The following is a 13953-nucleotide window of genomic DNA, read 5'->3' on the forward strand; positions in this document are numbered from 1 at the left end:
GCCACAGGTTTTTCTGATGCTTTGAAAATTAGAACAGAAAAATTCACTGCAGAGACAACATTCAAGTTTCACCATTTTTCAGCGCAAATGTTTCGAGTGAAACAATTGTTTAAACCAATCACTGAAAAGTTCTACAGCTTTAATCAAAAATTTCATTTTTATTAAAGAAATAATAATATAATAATGATCTGTTATATAACTGTTTTTTGTTATCAGAGGGTAGCGCCACGTACGTAGGCATCATTAAGCGCTCTCATTAATACCTGTATGCAATACTGAACAGGTGTCAGCTACATGATGGTTGACAAGAGTGCACACTGAAGTTGATAAGGACATTGAAAACGACACTCAAAATGATTTAAATAAAGATTTGCGCACTGAAATTGATAAGAAAACTGAAAATAACACTCAAAATGCTTTGACTGAAAAATCTCAACAACAGACATACACACATAGCTTGCCAGTCTTGTTTGATTAATTCCTGTCCAGATGACAAGACTTTTTGTCACTTTAATTTGTTCATGCTGTAAAAGTCATTGTGATGACTTAAGAGCAGAAAATGACAGTGCTGTTTGAGTGGTCCAAATGTGAGCATGTTTACATTATCAGTGTCAATGATTCATCTCACTACAAAGAATAAGTCACCGGCCCCAACACCCCTCCACGCTGCCTGAGGGTAGCATGGGGTTAATGGTAAGAGCTATACAATGGATAGACAATTAATCTGTATTGCACTAATCATCTGTGCCAGAGATCTTAAATGCCTAACCTATCTCTTCCATTGGTTGGGATAGTTATGGTGGCAAAACTCACACTTGCTTTTATTATTATTTCACTGTTTAAGTACTTTGTGTTGATTTAATTTGCCATTGTATATCTATATTGTTTTCAAAATCTTGCTGCAACTGGTTTACATGATCCAAATTACCATGTTTTCCAACGCATATGCAATGTAATATATTGTATTAACAGGTGTGCTGAGGCGGAATATAACCGAGCCAGTAAGAGGCTAACAGTATGTGGTATCAGTGTGGAGAGTAAGTGCACATGCTGCTTTAGCCTCAATGACCCCTCAACAAGCAGTAGCAGTCTGTGTGTCCAGATGCCACACAAGTGAAGGCCTACCCAATAGTTAAGCCACTAAAAACTGCCCATAGCTTTAGAGACGTCAGGATGTACTCACGATTCTCCGGAGACGAACTGTTCTCCCAGATCAGACTGGAAATATTGTGTAAGGGTAGAGAAGGTTTGGTAACAGTCCCATTGCTGGTGCACGTGCCGTAATCGCGTAGCGGCGTCTGCTCCAGGCTCCCGTCCATGCCTATCAATCCCAGCGTAGCGTGTGTACCATACCAGGCATTGACGGCTTCTTCACACTGCAGTCCAGCACATTAAACGCTATGCGGGCGGGGACAGTTACCAGTATTGTCTGAGAGAACGACCTACTCTGAGCCATAAATGGCTGGGATGAGCATCTTGGTGTAGACAGTGCCCGTCATTCTGTTGTGAAGACGGCTGCCAGTCCTTCTTCTATTGGCATCAGTTTGTTAGGCTCAATGGAAAACTCCTCTGTGGACAAACTGGGTGAATTGCCCTCGTGTTCCCCGTGACCACATTCCTATTTATCACAAAGTTGTTATACCCTTCCGACTCAGAAGTACAAATTGTCTTCCATTCCAAATGGCACAAAAACAGACCATGTAAAAGGAGCACTTGTAAAATACACACTTGGTGGCAAACAGATGCCAAATCTTTTATTTCCCAGAACAAAAGCATAGCATAATCAGACAGTCAATTCTGATTCATTTAATATTAAATTTTTGTCCTGATCTGGACTCTTGCTGCCATTGTATCAGATATTAGTCTATTTTTGGCTGGGAATGATAATGCAGTTCAATCAAGCAACTGTCTATTGTCTAACAGCTAGATCACAATGGACACTGACTGGCTCAGAGAGATTGGGAGGGTTCCCAATTCCCTGTACAACCACAGAATGAGCTACCAACTCATCACTAGGCAGGGATATCTAATAATAAGAGGGCTGGTGTGTTTGTTGGGAGTGGGTGGGGGGATGAGGGGAGTAAATGTGGGGTGGTTTTTTTTTGTAGTAGGGGGAGGGGTAGAGGGTAGATGTGGGGTGGGGGTTGTTGGTAGTAGGGGAGGGGAAGAGAGTAGATGTAATTTGGGGGGGTAGAAGGGGGGAGAGGAAGAGGGTAGATGTAAGCTGGCGGGGGGGAGGGGGGAAGAGAGTAGATATTGGTTGGGGGGAGGTAGGTGAGGGAAGAGAGTAGATGTAATTTGGGGGGGTAGAAGGGGGAGAGGAAGAGGGTAGATGTAAGCTGGCGGGGGGGGGAGGGAAGAAGAGAGTAGATATTGGTTGGGGGGAGGTAGGGGAGGGAAGAGAGTAGATGTAAGTTGGGAGGGGTAGAAAAGGGAGGGGAAGAGGGTAGATGTGGGGTGGGGGTGGGTTGTAGTAGGGGGAGGGGTAGAGGGTAGATGTGGGGTGGGGTGGGGTGGGCATTAGTAGCGGGAGGAGAAGAGGGCTAGCCTAGAAGAGTATCATCAATATGATTAACAAGTAATGAAAACAACTTAACAGAATTTCCCAGAACACTCTGGGTCTTTAATGATATCAGAGGACAAATACTGACACTAATTTTCCTAATTTACTTGGACATGTAAGAATATTCTCAAACTCCTTTGCTAATTAGTAGCACAATAATGGACAATGCATTTGAGCCAATGAGTAATTAAGGAGCACCATTTGACACCCACATGTGTAATGTACAGGGAACACCTGAGCTCTGCCCCATCATGCTACATACACAGGAGTGTCTGCTTGAGGCTAGCATTGCGTTCACTGTACATGGATGGTTCATCGATCTTGTGACATGATTAATACCAGAAAGACAATTATTGATAAAGTTGTGTCCCCCAATCAATCCCAGCCGCCTTTTGTGTTAATTAGCTGCTTTAGCCTCACCCCCTAAAACTGACTGATTCCAAGCCAAGAACTGGCATGGTGACACTGATAGATGGCATGGTGATACTGACAGGTGGTATGGTGATACTGACAGGTGGCCTGGTGATACTAACAGGTGGCCTGGTGATACTGACAGGTGGCAGGGTGATACTGACAGGTGGTATGGTGATACTGACAGGTGGTCTGGTGATACTGACAGGTGGTCTGGTGATACTGACAGGTGGCATGGTGATACTGACAGGTGGTAGGGTGATACTGACAGGTGGCCTGGTAATACAGACAGGTGGCCTGGTGATACTGACAGGTGGTATGGTGATACTGACAGGTGGTATGGTGATACTGACAGGTGGTCTGGTGATACTGACAGGTGGCATGGTGATACTGACAGGTGGCATGGTGATACTGACAGGTGGCATGGTGATACTGACAGGTGGTAGGGTGATACTGACAGGTGGTATGGTGATACTGACAGGTGGCAGGGTGATACTGACAGGTGGTATGGTGATACTGACAGGTGGCAGGGTGATACTGACAGGTGGTCTGGTGATACTGACAGGTGGCATGGTGATACTGACAGGTGGCAGGGTGATACTGACAGGTGGTCTGGTGATACTGACAGGTGGCAGGGTGATACTGACAAGTGGTATGGTGATACTGACAGGTGGTCTGGTGATACTGACAGGTGGCATGGTGATACTGACAGGTGGCATGGTGATACTGACAGGTGGTAGGGTGATACTGACAGGTGGCCTGGTGATACTGACAGGTGGTATGGTGATGCTGACAGGTGGTATGGTGATACTGACAGGTGGTCTGGTGATACTGACAGGTGGCATGGTGATACTGACAGGTGGTAGGGTGATACTGACAGGTGGCCTGGTGATACAGACAGGTGGCCTGGTGATACTGACAGGTGGTATGGTGATGCTGACAGGTGGTATGGTGATACTGACAGGGTTAGGGTTAGGGTTATACTGACAGGTGGCATGGTGATACTGACAGGTGGCAGGGTGATACTGACAGGTGGCATGGTGATACTGACAGGTGGTATGGTGATACTGACAGGTGGTCTGGTGATACTGACAGGGTTAGGGTTAGGGTTATACTGACAGGTGGCATGGTGATACTGACAGGTGGCAGGGTGATACTGACAGGTGGCATGGTGATACTGACAGGTGGCCTGGTGATACTGACAGGTGGCCTGGTGATACTGACAGGTGGCCTGGTGATACTGACAGGTGGTCTGGTGATACTGACAGGTGGTCTGGTGATACAGACAGGTGGCCTGGTGATACTGACAGGTGGTATGGTGATACTGACAGGTGGTCTGGTGATACTGACAGGGTTAGGGTTAGGGTTATACTGACAGGTGGCATGGTGATACTGACAGGTGGCAGGGTGATACTGACAGGTACTGTGAAGTGGCATGGTGATACTGTGAAGTGGTATGGTGATACTGTGAACTGGCAGGGTGATACTGACAGGTGGTATGGTGATACTGTGAAGTGGCATGGTAATACTGACAGGTGGCCTGGTGATACTGACAGGTGGCAGGGTGATACTGTGAAGTGACATGGTGGCACTGACAGGTGGCAGGGTGATACTGACAGGTGGCATGGTGATACTTTGAAGTGGCATTGTGATACTGAAAAGTGGCATGGTGATACTGAGAATGGAATGCATGGTGATATTGAGAAGTGGTGTGATATTGAGAAGTGGCATGGAGATATTGAGAAGTGGCATGGTGATACTGAGAATGACATGCATGGTGATACTGAGAAGTGGCATGATGATACTGTGAAGTGACATGGTGATACTGAGAATGGTGATTTCAGCATGAGCATGACAATCAATATGGCGGTGCTGACCTCATCGAGCACCTCAGCATGAGCATGACAATATGGCGGTGCTGACCTCATCGAGCACCTCAGCATGAGCATGACAATCAATATGGCGGTGCTGACCTCATCGCGCACCTCAGCATGAGCATGACAATCAATATGGCAGTGCTGACCTCATTGAGCACCTCAGCATGAGCATGACAATCAATATGGCGGTGCTGACCTCATCAAGCACCTCATCATGAGCATGACAATCAATATGGTGGTGCTGACCTCATCGAGCATCTCAGCATATCACACAAGTATTTTGGCAGTGATGTCATTATACAATTGTTGTGTTAAATGGCCCCACATTTAGAAGCCTAACAAGTCATGATGTCCAACAGAAAATCAATCTGACGGACACCTTGGCAATGACTTATCCATGAATCTATAGCCTGATTTAACTGATGTCTTGATTATACAGTGTTTAAGACCTGAACCAAAACCTACAGCCAGGCATAAACAAACAATCTACCAAGATAAAGCAACAGCCAAGCCATCAAGCCTCCCTTCATCCGCTCTCAATGCAAATTTTTCCCTTTCTGTAGCATCAACAGAAATCTAAGACCTGTTAGGGAGCAACAAAGCTGGCTGTGGTCAGTTGATCTGAGCTCTGTTGATGGAGCGCTGTCAGTCAATGATAGTGTGTGTTCTGACAGACAGGGGACTATCGCCCTAAATCAGAGTGACCTTGCGAAGTCTAACTGTCATTGATGGGTGGGAGAGGGGAGGAGATAGTAGTATCTATCACTGTTCATTGTACCCTCCCGAGAACTAATCTGTGCGTGATTAAATCTATTTTTTTACTGTCTTATTTCTAAGAATCTTGTTTTACTTTTCCAGCCTCAAGTTTACAGTATAATGACTTATGACATGGGGGATGTGGGATGGGCCTGAGGGTTTGAGGGTTGGGGGGGGGGGGGCAATTCCTTTCTTAACCAAACAAGCTGGCGATACCACAGATGTCATGTTCAATCGGGGAGTTCAATTCCTTTGAGAACAAGCTGAATGTCCTGTTACATTTAGGAAACTCCTGCTGGTGTAGATACAATTGTATGTTACGTTACCACAATCAAAGTAACCACATGTGTTCAGAGTAACGGCTGAATGGTTATCACAATGAAACTCTTACTGAACAAGCTGATGAACAAGAAATCTTCAAGCTGTTTAATATTATAAATTCACTACCTTGAGAACGAGCTGAACGGTAAATGAACTACCCTGAGAACGAGCTGAATGGTAAATGAATTACCCTGAGAATGAGCTGAACGGTAAATGAACTACCCTGAGAATGAGCTGAATGGTAAATGGACTACCCTGAGAACGAGCTGAAGGGTAAATGAACTACCCTGAGAACGAGCTGAATGGTAAATGAACTACCCTGAGAACGAGCTGAAGGGTAAATGAACTACCCTGAGAACGAGCTGAACGGTAAATGAACTACCCTGGGAACGAGCTGAAGGGTAAATGAACTACCCTGAGAACGAGCTGAACGGTAAATAAACTACCCTGAGAACGCGCTGAACGGTAAATGAACTACCCTGAGAATGAGCTGAACGGTAAATGAACTACCCTGAGAACGAGCTGAACGGTAAATGAACTACCCTGAGAATGAGCTGAATGGTAAATGAACTACCCTGAGAATGAGGTGAACAGTAAATGAACTACCCTGAGAATGAGGTGAACAGTACATGAACTACCCTGAGATGGAGCAAACTCATGGTACAGCACATCCTTCTTTCATGATTTATTGATTGGTTTTTAATGCTGTTCTCAAAGACTTTTCACTTCTATGACATGGTTAAGGAAATCCTGCAGTGTCAAGTGTCAAGAGTAAACCAGCTCACTAATCACAGCAAACTTTTCCACAAGGAAACTAGCATCAGAACAAGTACCTATACTACATACACACACATGTCTACATATACATCTTGAATGCCATCAGCTGGCAAGGTCAGTACCTTTCTTACATGGAGGTAACAAGACTGTTTAATGCATCTTTAGTGATTATATAACCAATTTGTATAACGTATACTACATTATGCTTATTTATTGTATAGCAGTTAGAGGGTTATCCTGAAAATCAACCTTTCTCACTTGATGTTACTAATCTACTTTTCTCTAAGGGGCCATAACAGTTGAGCCTGCTGTTGTTCATCATTGTTTGATGGGCTATAACACCACAGTACTGACACTCTGAATGTGTGCGTCAGGATGGCATCAGGACGATGTCCTCTAATTTCATTAATATTTCATGGAGCAGAGATTGATCACAGAGACTGATCTGGTAGAAGCTATTCAATAGCAAGGCTGCATGGAGGAAGTAAAAGTCAATCAGACACAAGATCCCTGAAAAAACCCAGTTTTACGATTGCCTAAATGCACAGACCACCTTAATGTGGCTTAATTACAGTAAATACAGTAAATACAGTAAATACAGTAAATAAGAAGGCTGAAATGTTTAACTGTTCCACTAAACTTTAACTGTGGCCAATCCTTCCAGACAAATAACTACCTCCACAGCTTCCTCCTGGACTAACAAATCTCATGAGATTTGGAATTTAATCTGAGGTTCCACAAAACGAACAAAAACAAGGCATTCAAAGAATCTCACCAGCTTGTCTGCTATAGCAATCAACAGAACAATGGAATCAGAATAAAGATTAAAATTGTGAACTGCATGCGGCAATCTGTGAAGAGTACTAACGCTGTGAATGGCTGAGCAACTGCTGAGTTATGGTAGTAAAAAAACTTCATTGTGAGGTGTTCGAGTACCAACTTGCTGAAGTGGTCTTTGATATGCAAATCGCTTCCCATGATTGGCTATCTGTGTACTATGGTAGCCACTGTAGCCCTCTGATTGGCTGAGCAAATACTCAGCTGACAATAGTCATTGCGCGGACGGTTTAAACACTCCATCACAGTGTAGGAAGGAACATGCACTGACCAGTTTCACAGGCTCCCAGTAGTAATACAGATGTGGAAAGCTTTCTACTGTGTATACCAGGTAAATTGGTATACACCACGGTAAATCTGACACTCTACAAATCTGGTCAAGTAGCTAAAGAGACAAAAAACTTATCTAGATAACTGACTGCATAAGAAACTGTAGCTCTACAAGAAAGGCTTATATGGTAAAATAGGAATATGGTCAAATAGGAATATGGTAAAATAGGAATATGGTAAAATAGGAATATGGTAAAATTGCCAGAGGAATTCTTGTTCTCATACATGTAGGTAGGCATGTGCATAAAGATTGTAGCCCTACATGAAACTTTTCTTGTTTACAAAAATGGTAAATCTGGTCCTTAAATCTGATTTAAAGTCCTTAAATGTCAAAAGCAATAAAGTCACAGAAACCCTGTCCACAAGAAACTGTTGCTACGCATGGAGGCTTAATTTCTAGAGAACGTGTTTATGAGGGAACTTAGATATGATTGCCAGTATACAGGGGGTTAAAAAAAAGCTTAGCCTGCTATCTGAGAATGTGCATTCACACACCATACCTAAAACTAAGGAGCCAAAAAATCCCAACCTTCAATCGAGTATGGGTATTTACACACTATACCTTAGACTAGAGAGCTAAATAAAAAAGCTTAACCTTCCATCAATGAATGTACATGTACAGGAGCTAAAAGAAAAAGCTTAATCTTTAATCCATGGATAAGAGCCCATTATACAGGAGCTAAAAGCTGAACCCGACACCAACACTGACATCGCCACTGACATCACCACAGACATCCCCACTGACACCAACACTGACACCGACTTCACCACTGCCACTGACACTGACACCGACATCGCCACCCCCCCATCCTCACAATACCACAGATTTCATTAAATATACCAAACTTGGGTACAGATCAGAACATGCTTTCACCTTTATCTTAAGTTCTAACAAGAGCTCATGTGAACACAACATACACCCCAACAAATGTCTTTGTTTGAAATGTATAAAAGAATACCAGCAGCATTGTGGTGAGTGTAACCCCTGAGGGGAATCTCCATGGGTGTTGATGATGGGTGTGTCTTCACCATGACAACCATAACATCCAAAACTTCAAACTTTATGCGGATAACAGCTGCAGGATATGAAATCAATTCTATTTCTACAGTATATATAAGGAAAATGGCTATCTGGTTACCAGGACAATCGCAGAAATTTGCGAGTTGTGTCACATGGTCGTCTGTGCATCTATGTATCAACCCAAAATCAAAACTCTGCGTGGAAAACAGTTGGAGCTGTAGCTTTGACACAAAGTCATATCTACTTATACAGTATATTATTAAAGAATGGCTACCTGGTTAGCATGACCCGCGAAAATGGACAAATGTGAGTCACGACACACCGTCATCTGTGTATCTATGTTTATAGAAAAAATTAAAAATCTATGCGGAAAAAGGTTGGAGCTAAAGCCCGCACACGAAATCAAATCTATTAATATAGATTATATAGGGAAACGGCAATCTGGTAACCATGATAACCGCGGAAATAGACAAATGTGAGTCGCGACACATCATCATGTAAAATTAAAACTCTCTCTGGAAAACAGTTGGCGATACAGACACCAATACGGATAGACGGACAGACAGATGGACAAAATTGCGTATAAAAAGAGAATATATACAAAAAATTTAAAAATGGGAACAAAATTTGGAGTAGGTACTGAATGGAATCCTATGGGTTACAAATGGATAGATCTAAAGTACTACAGCTCATAAATACAAGGCTGAGGTAACAAACACTCTGGTATTTTTGGCATAAGCAGAATCTAATTTTGCGTTTTATTCCAGAGTACACTGGATACTGTCAGCCTGCACCTCATGAGGTATTATACAGATTAGTGTCATGAAGATCTCTCTATTGTACTGAGATATTGTACTGAAATACAGGAATAACTTCCTCATTGAAATACAGGAATAACTTCCTCAAGTTGGTCTTGGCAGGGAGAAAATGAAAGACAACATTTTTTTTCTTGCGGACAAAAAAAAAACGCTTGTGAATTTGCCTTTTGGCACCATGAAATGAACGTAAAATCTCAAAACTTTTTGTTCATTTGTCTGGTTGAATCCACTTCTTGGTTCTCAAAGTGGAAGGTTTTCCCCCATAAATCATAGTAAATTTCATAGCTGTAGATACCTAAGCACCTGTTAAAATATTTGCAAGAACTCCCTGGAATCTTCTCTTTTACCAACAGAAAGCTATTTAAAAAAAACACTATGCAAACGTAAACACATTTATGTACCCATCATGCAGTCCGTATCCGCGGCTATGAATTCTTAAGTCTTCATACTACCGCACTGAAGAGCAACAATAAAGTGTGTGGGAGACATACCAGGACTTCCGTCTACATACATAATTGTGGTTGATGACAGAGTAATAGTAACAGAAGTACAGACGCAAAGAGGGGTGACACAACGCTTGTCCCTACCAAAACAAAAAAACAAAAATATGACAAAAACTGGAATGTCTTATGTATTCACACATCCATCTCCATGTATGTCAGTATATACTTTGATCTATTAAAAGAATTGGGGTTTAGATTTCTGTCTACAACAGAGAGTATTGAGTAGGAAGTAATACTGAGAGCAGTGTAGATTTGGCCCTATCACAGAAAAGGAAGGCAAATATTTTGGAAGTAACAAAATAGTGCAGACCTTGACCCAAGCCCTGAGAAGCCAGATTTAAGCCAGTTTTAAGCCAGGAAATCTTCTGGATTAACGTATCAAGTCTTGTCACTGACAGGCAGAGAAAGAGAAAAGCAACAGCGTTACAAGACAGATGGCCAATCAGGAATCCAAAGAAAGCCCACGAAAACGGGGAAAAAATACGGGCCTGAAACTCATTTCAGGTAAATGTGTATTTAGTAGGATAAATCTTCCTGATAGATCATCCCTCATTACAATCTGTCTGATTCCTGTAACATATGCACACAGCAGCCAACAAAGTAACTGTTTCTAATATAGCACAGCCATGAGCATGGAGAAGAATTCCTAGCATTTAACACTATATTCAACTCTTGAATGTTTCAATCATTTCTCCACAGTGTATCTCTTGTGAAGGGCCAGTTTTAATGCCCACAAATTTATAGTTCTGGTACAAAGTAAAACAATTTGTAACGTAAATCTGGTCCACACTGACTAAATTTTTTTAAAGGGTCTTCTGAAGCCGGATTACAGATGTGTTTTGTAACATCAGCAGCTTAACCGACAAGACAATCTTCTGGATGCAGATTGAGAGCGAGTCTAATAAATGTTGTATTGCACGCCCATGTCACATAGCGCTACGAATCAAGTCTATAAACAGGCCTGACTGATGCAGGGTGTAGGAGAAGGCTTCAAGGGAGGTAATCAGACATAATGCTCCCTTATTCTCCATGCACAACTGTGAGCCCTTGTCAAATTATTCCCTTGAGTTCCTTTGTAATATTCCAGAATAAACTTTCCTTAATCTATCTCCAGATTCACATTACACACATGAGATTTTATTTCAGCACACAGTACAAGGATTTAATCAAATGGAAAATACAACTATGATGTTTTTATTATCAAACAGTCTCTCCTAGAACTTCAACAACCAGTAAATATACAGGTTTCCCTGAGGCTCCCAATCAAACCAGTACGAACTGTTTTAAATAATTTTATACAATTTTTCAAAAAAATTGTTCTAAATTTGTGACAATGGCGTGTGCCAGCGGAAGCCCTGAGTAAGGGAGAATTATCAGCGAGCTCCTGATATGCAGACTCGGCGGTCAGCAGACAATATTTAAGTTTGGGACAAACTAAGATTTTCAAGGAGTTTTCAGGAGTATTTGTCTTCTTTAAGGACTTTCAAGTACTTGAAAATAAAATTGTATTTTTCAAGTACTTTCAAGAAGTTTCAAGGACTGTGCACACCCTGTACTACAGTCCATATAATCTGCTACAGCCCATATAATCTGCTACAGCCCACATAATCTACTACAGCCCACATAATCTGCTACAGCCCACATAATCTGCTACAGCCCATATAATCTACTACAGCCCATATAATCTACTACAGCCCATATAATCTGTTACAGCCCATATAATCTGCTACAGCCCATATAATCTGCTACAGCCCATATAATCTGCTACAGCCCACATAATCTACTACAGCCCACATAATCTGCTACAGTCCATATAATCTACTACAGCCCATATAATCTACTACAGCCCATATAATCTGTTACAGCCCATATAATCTGCTACTGCCCATATAATCTGCTACAGCCCATATAATCTGCTACAGCCCATATAATCTACTACAGCCTGTATAATCTACTACAGCCCACATAGTCTGCTACCGCCCATATAATCTGCTACAGCCCATATAATCTGCTACAGCCCATATAATCTGCTACAGCCCATATAATCTACTACAGCCTGTATAATCTACTACAGCCCACATAATCTGCTACCGCCCATATAATCTGCTACAGCCCATATAATCTGCTACCGCCCATATAATCTGCTACCGCCCATATAATCTGCTACCGCCCACATAATCTGCTAGCATCAGAAGAATAAGAGGTTCTTTAAAAAAGTGGTAACACCACCATGGCAATGGTGGTAAAAAATTGTGTACCAAATCTGAAAAGGCTTCATTTTATTCACTTATATATGTATTTAATTATTCCAATTGAGTTTTATGCCCTATAAAGGTATAAACATTGTCAAACGACAATCAAAGGGATACATACAAACACCAAACGTGAGGAAAATAAGTCAATACTACTGGTACATGTGCATGAAAAAAAACAAGAACACAACCCAGTTACACTTCCCACGTTGATCCATGGCCAAAGTTACATGTACAAATGTAGTTTAAGGACTCATAAGCCCACGTTATCAACAGCTGAAAAGTCAAACAATGATCTGCTAGCTATATCTCCTGAGGAGTACAAAGCCAAATGTCATAACACCTGACAGACCTATAAATCTGGGGAAATGTCAGACAGAAGACTGACAAATGATTCCAACTGGGGGCACCTGAGCTAAGGATAGAGGCTGTGTGGGTCAGGAAATGGCCTTAAGACTGGTACAGAGGTGAGGCAAAGACAGGATTATAGACAGAGCATCAAAGAGGATTAGAACATGGACAAGCATTAATAACACTGTAGTCACCTGCCCTGTGACAGCTACAGGCAGCTGAGGGGTAGTGGATTAGGGACATACTTAACAAATACTTAACAAATACAGACATCTGCATGGGTTGAAATTCTCTCGCTGCAAAACGTGAGACTTTTGCAATATCTACACACACTGGGGCAACCTATCAAATATATTCTGGGAAAATTCATGCGTTGGGACACCTTTGTTATGAAATAATACTACTTGTTACAGCAGATGTAGATTGAGCAGGACTTGAGGAGCCCTTAATTTAGTTGTCTGTTACCCTGCCCCTAACCCTAACACTGGGGAGTGGGCAGTCACTACTCCAGACTGTACAAACAGCCAACAGCAGTAACACTGGGCAGTGGGCAGTCACCGCCCCAGACTGTTCAAACACCCAGTAGCACCAACACTGGGCAGTGGGCAGTCACCACCCCAGACTGTTCAAACAGTCTTACTGTCGACTTTACCTACAGCTGACAATCTAGATCAAACAAAGCTACAAACACATGTCTAACACATCAATAAAACAGAATTGTAAATATGTCAAAAATGATTTCTATGTCAAGAGGGATAAAATACATCCATAATGACAACTGTGCTTGATTTTGCTGAACTGTACCCTAACCCTGAAAACTTGGCAAATTCTGTTTCAGACTGAGAGAATATGGGACTAGTACCAGCTGCTGTATGTTGGAGGGTCTGTCAGCACCTTACAGATGGTCACGGGTTTCCCCTCGGGCTCTGCCCGGTTTCCTCCCATTATAATGCTGGCCACCATCGTATAAGTGAGACATTCTTGAGTACTGCGTAAAACACCAAATAAAATCAAAAAAATCGAACTGCTCACAGCTACACATGTCGTGTGACAGTTCATCCAATTTCTTGTCTGAATACCATACTGAAGAGGGACAGCATGAAGCTACACATTTTGTTCAACCACCTACAGTAAAT

The 13953-nt window shown here is 42.2% G+C and overlaps 1 protein-coding gene across 3 annotated transcripts in view; it reads right to left on the reverse strand.

Moving 5' to 3' along the window:
- Positions 1–13953, reverse strand: part of LOC135481234 (solute carrier family 4 member 11-like) — a 91785-nt gene that overhangs the window by 53402 nt on the left and 24430 nt on the right. The gene's annotated exons all lie outside the window — the stretch shown is intronic.

This window comes from Liolophura sinensis, unplaced genomic scaffold, assembly GCF_032854445.1.
Source record: "Liolophura sinensis isolate JHLJ2023 unplaced genomic scaffold, CUHK_Ljap_v2 scaffold_14, whole genome shotgun sequence".
NCBI classification, from domain to species: Eukaryota; Metazoa; Mollusca; class Polyplacophora; order Chitonida; family Chitonidae; genus Liolophura; species Liolophura sinensis.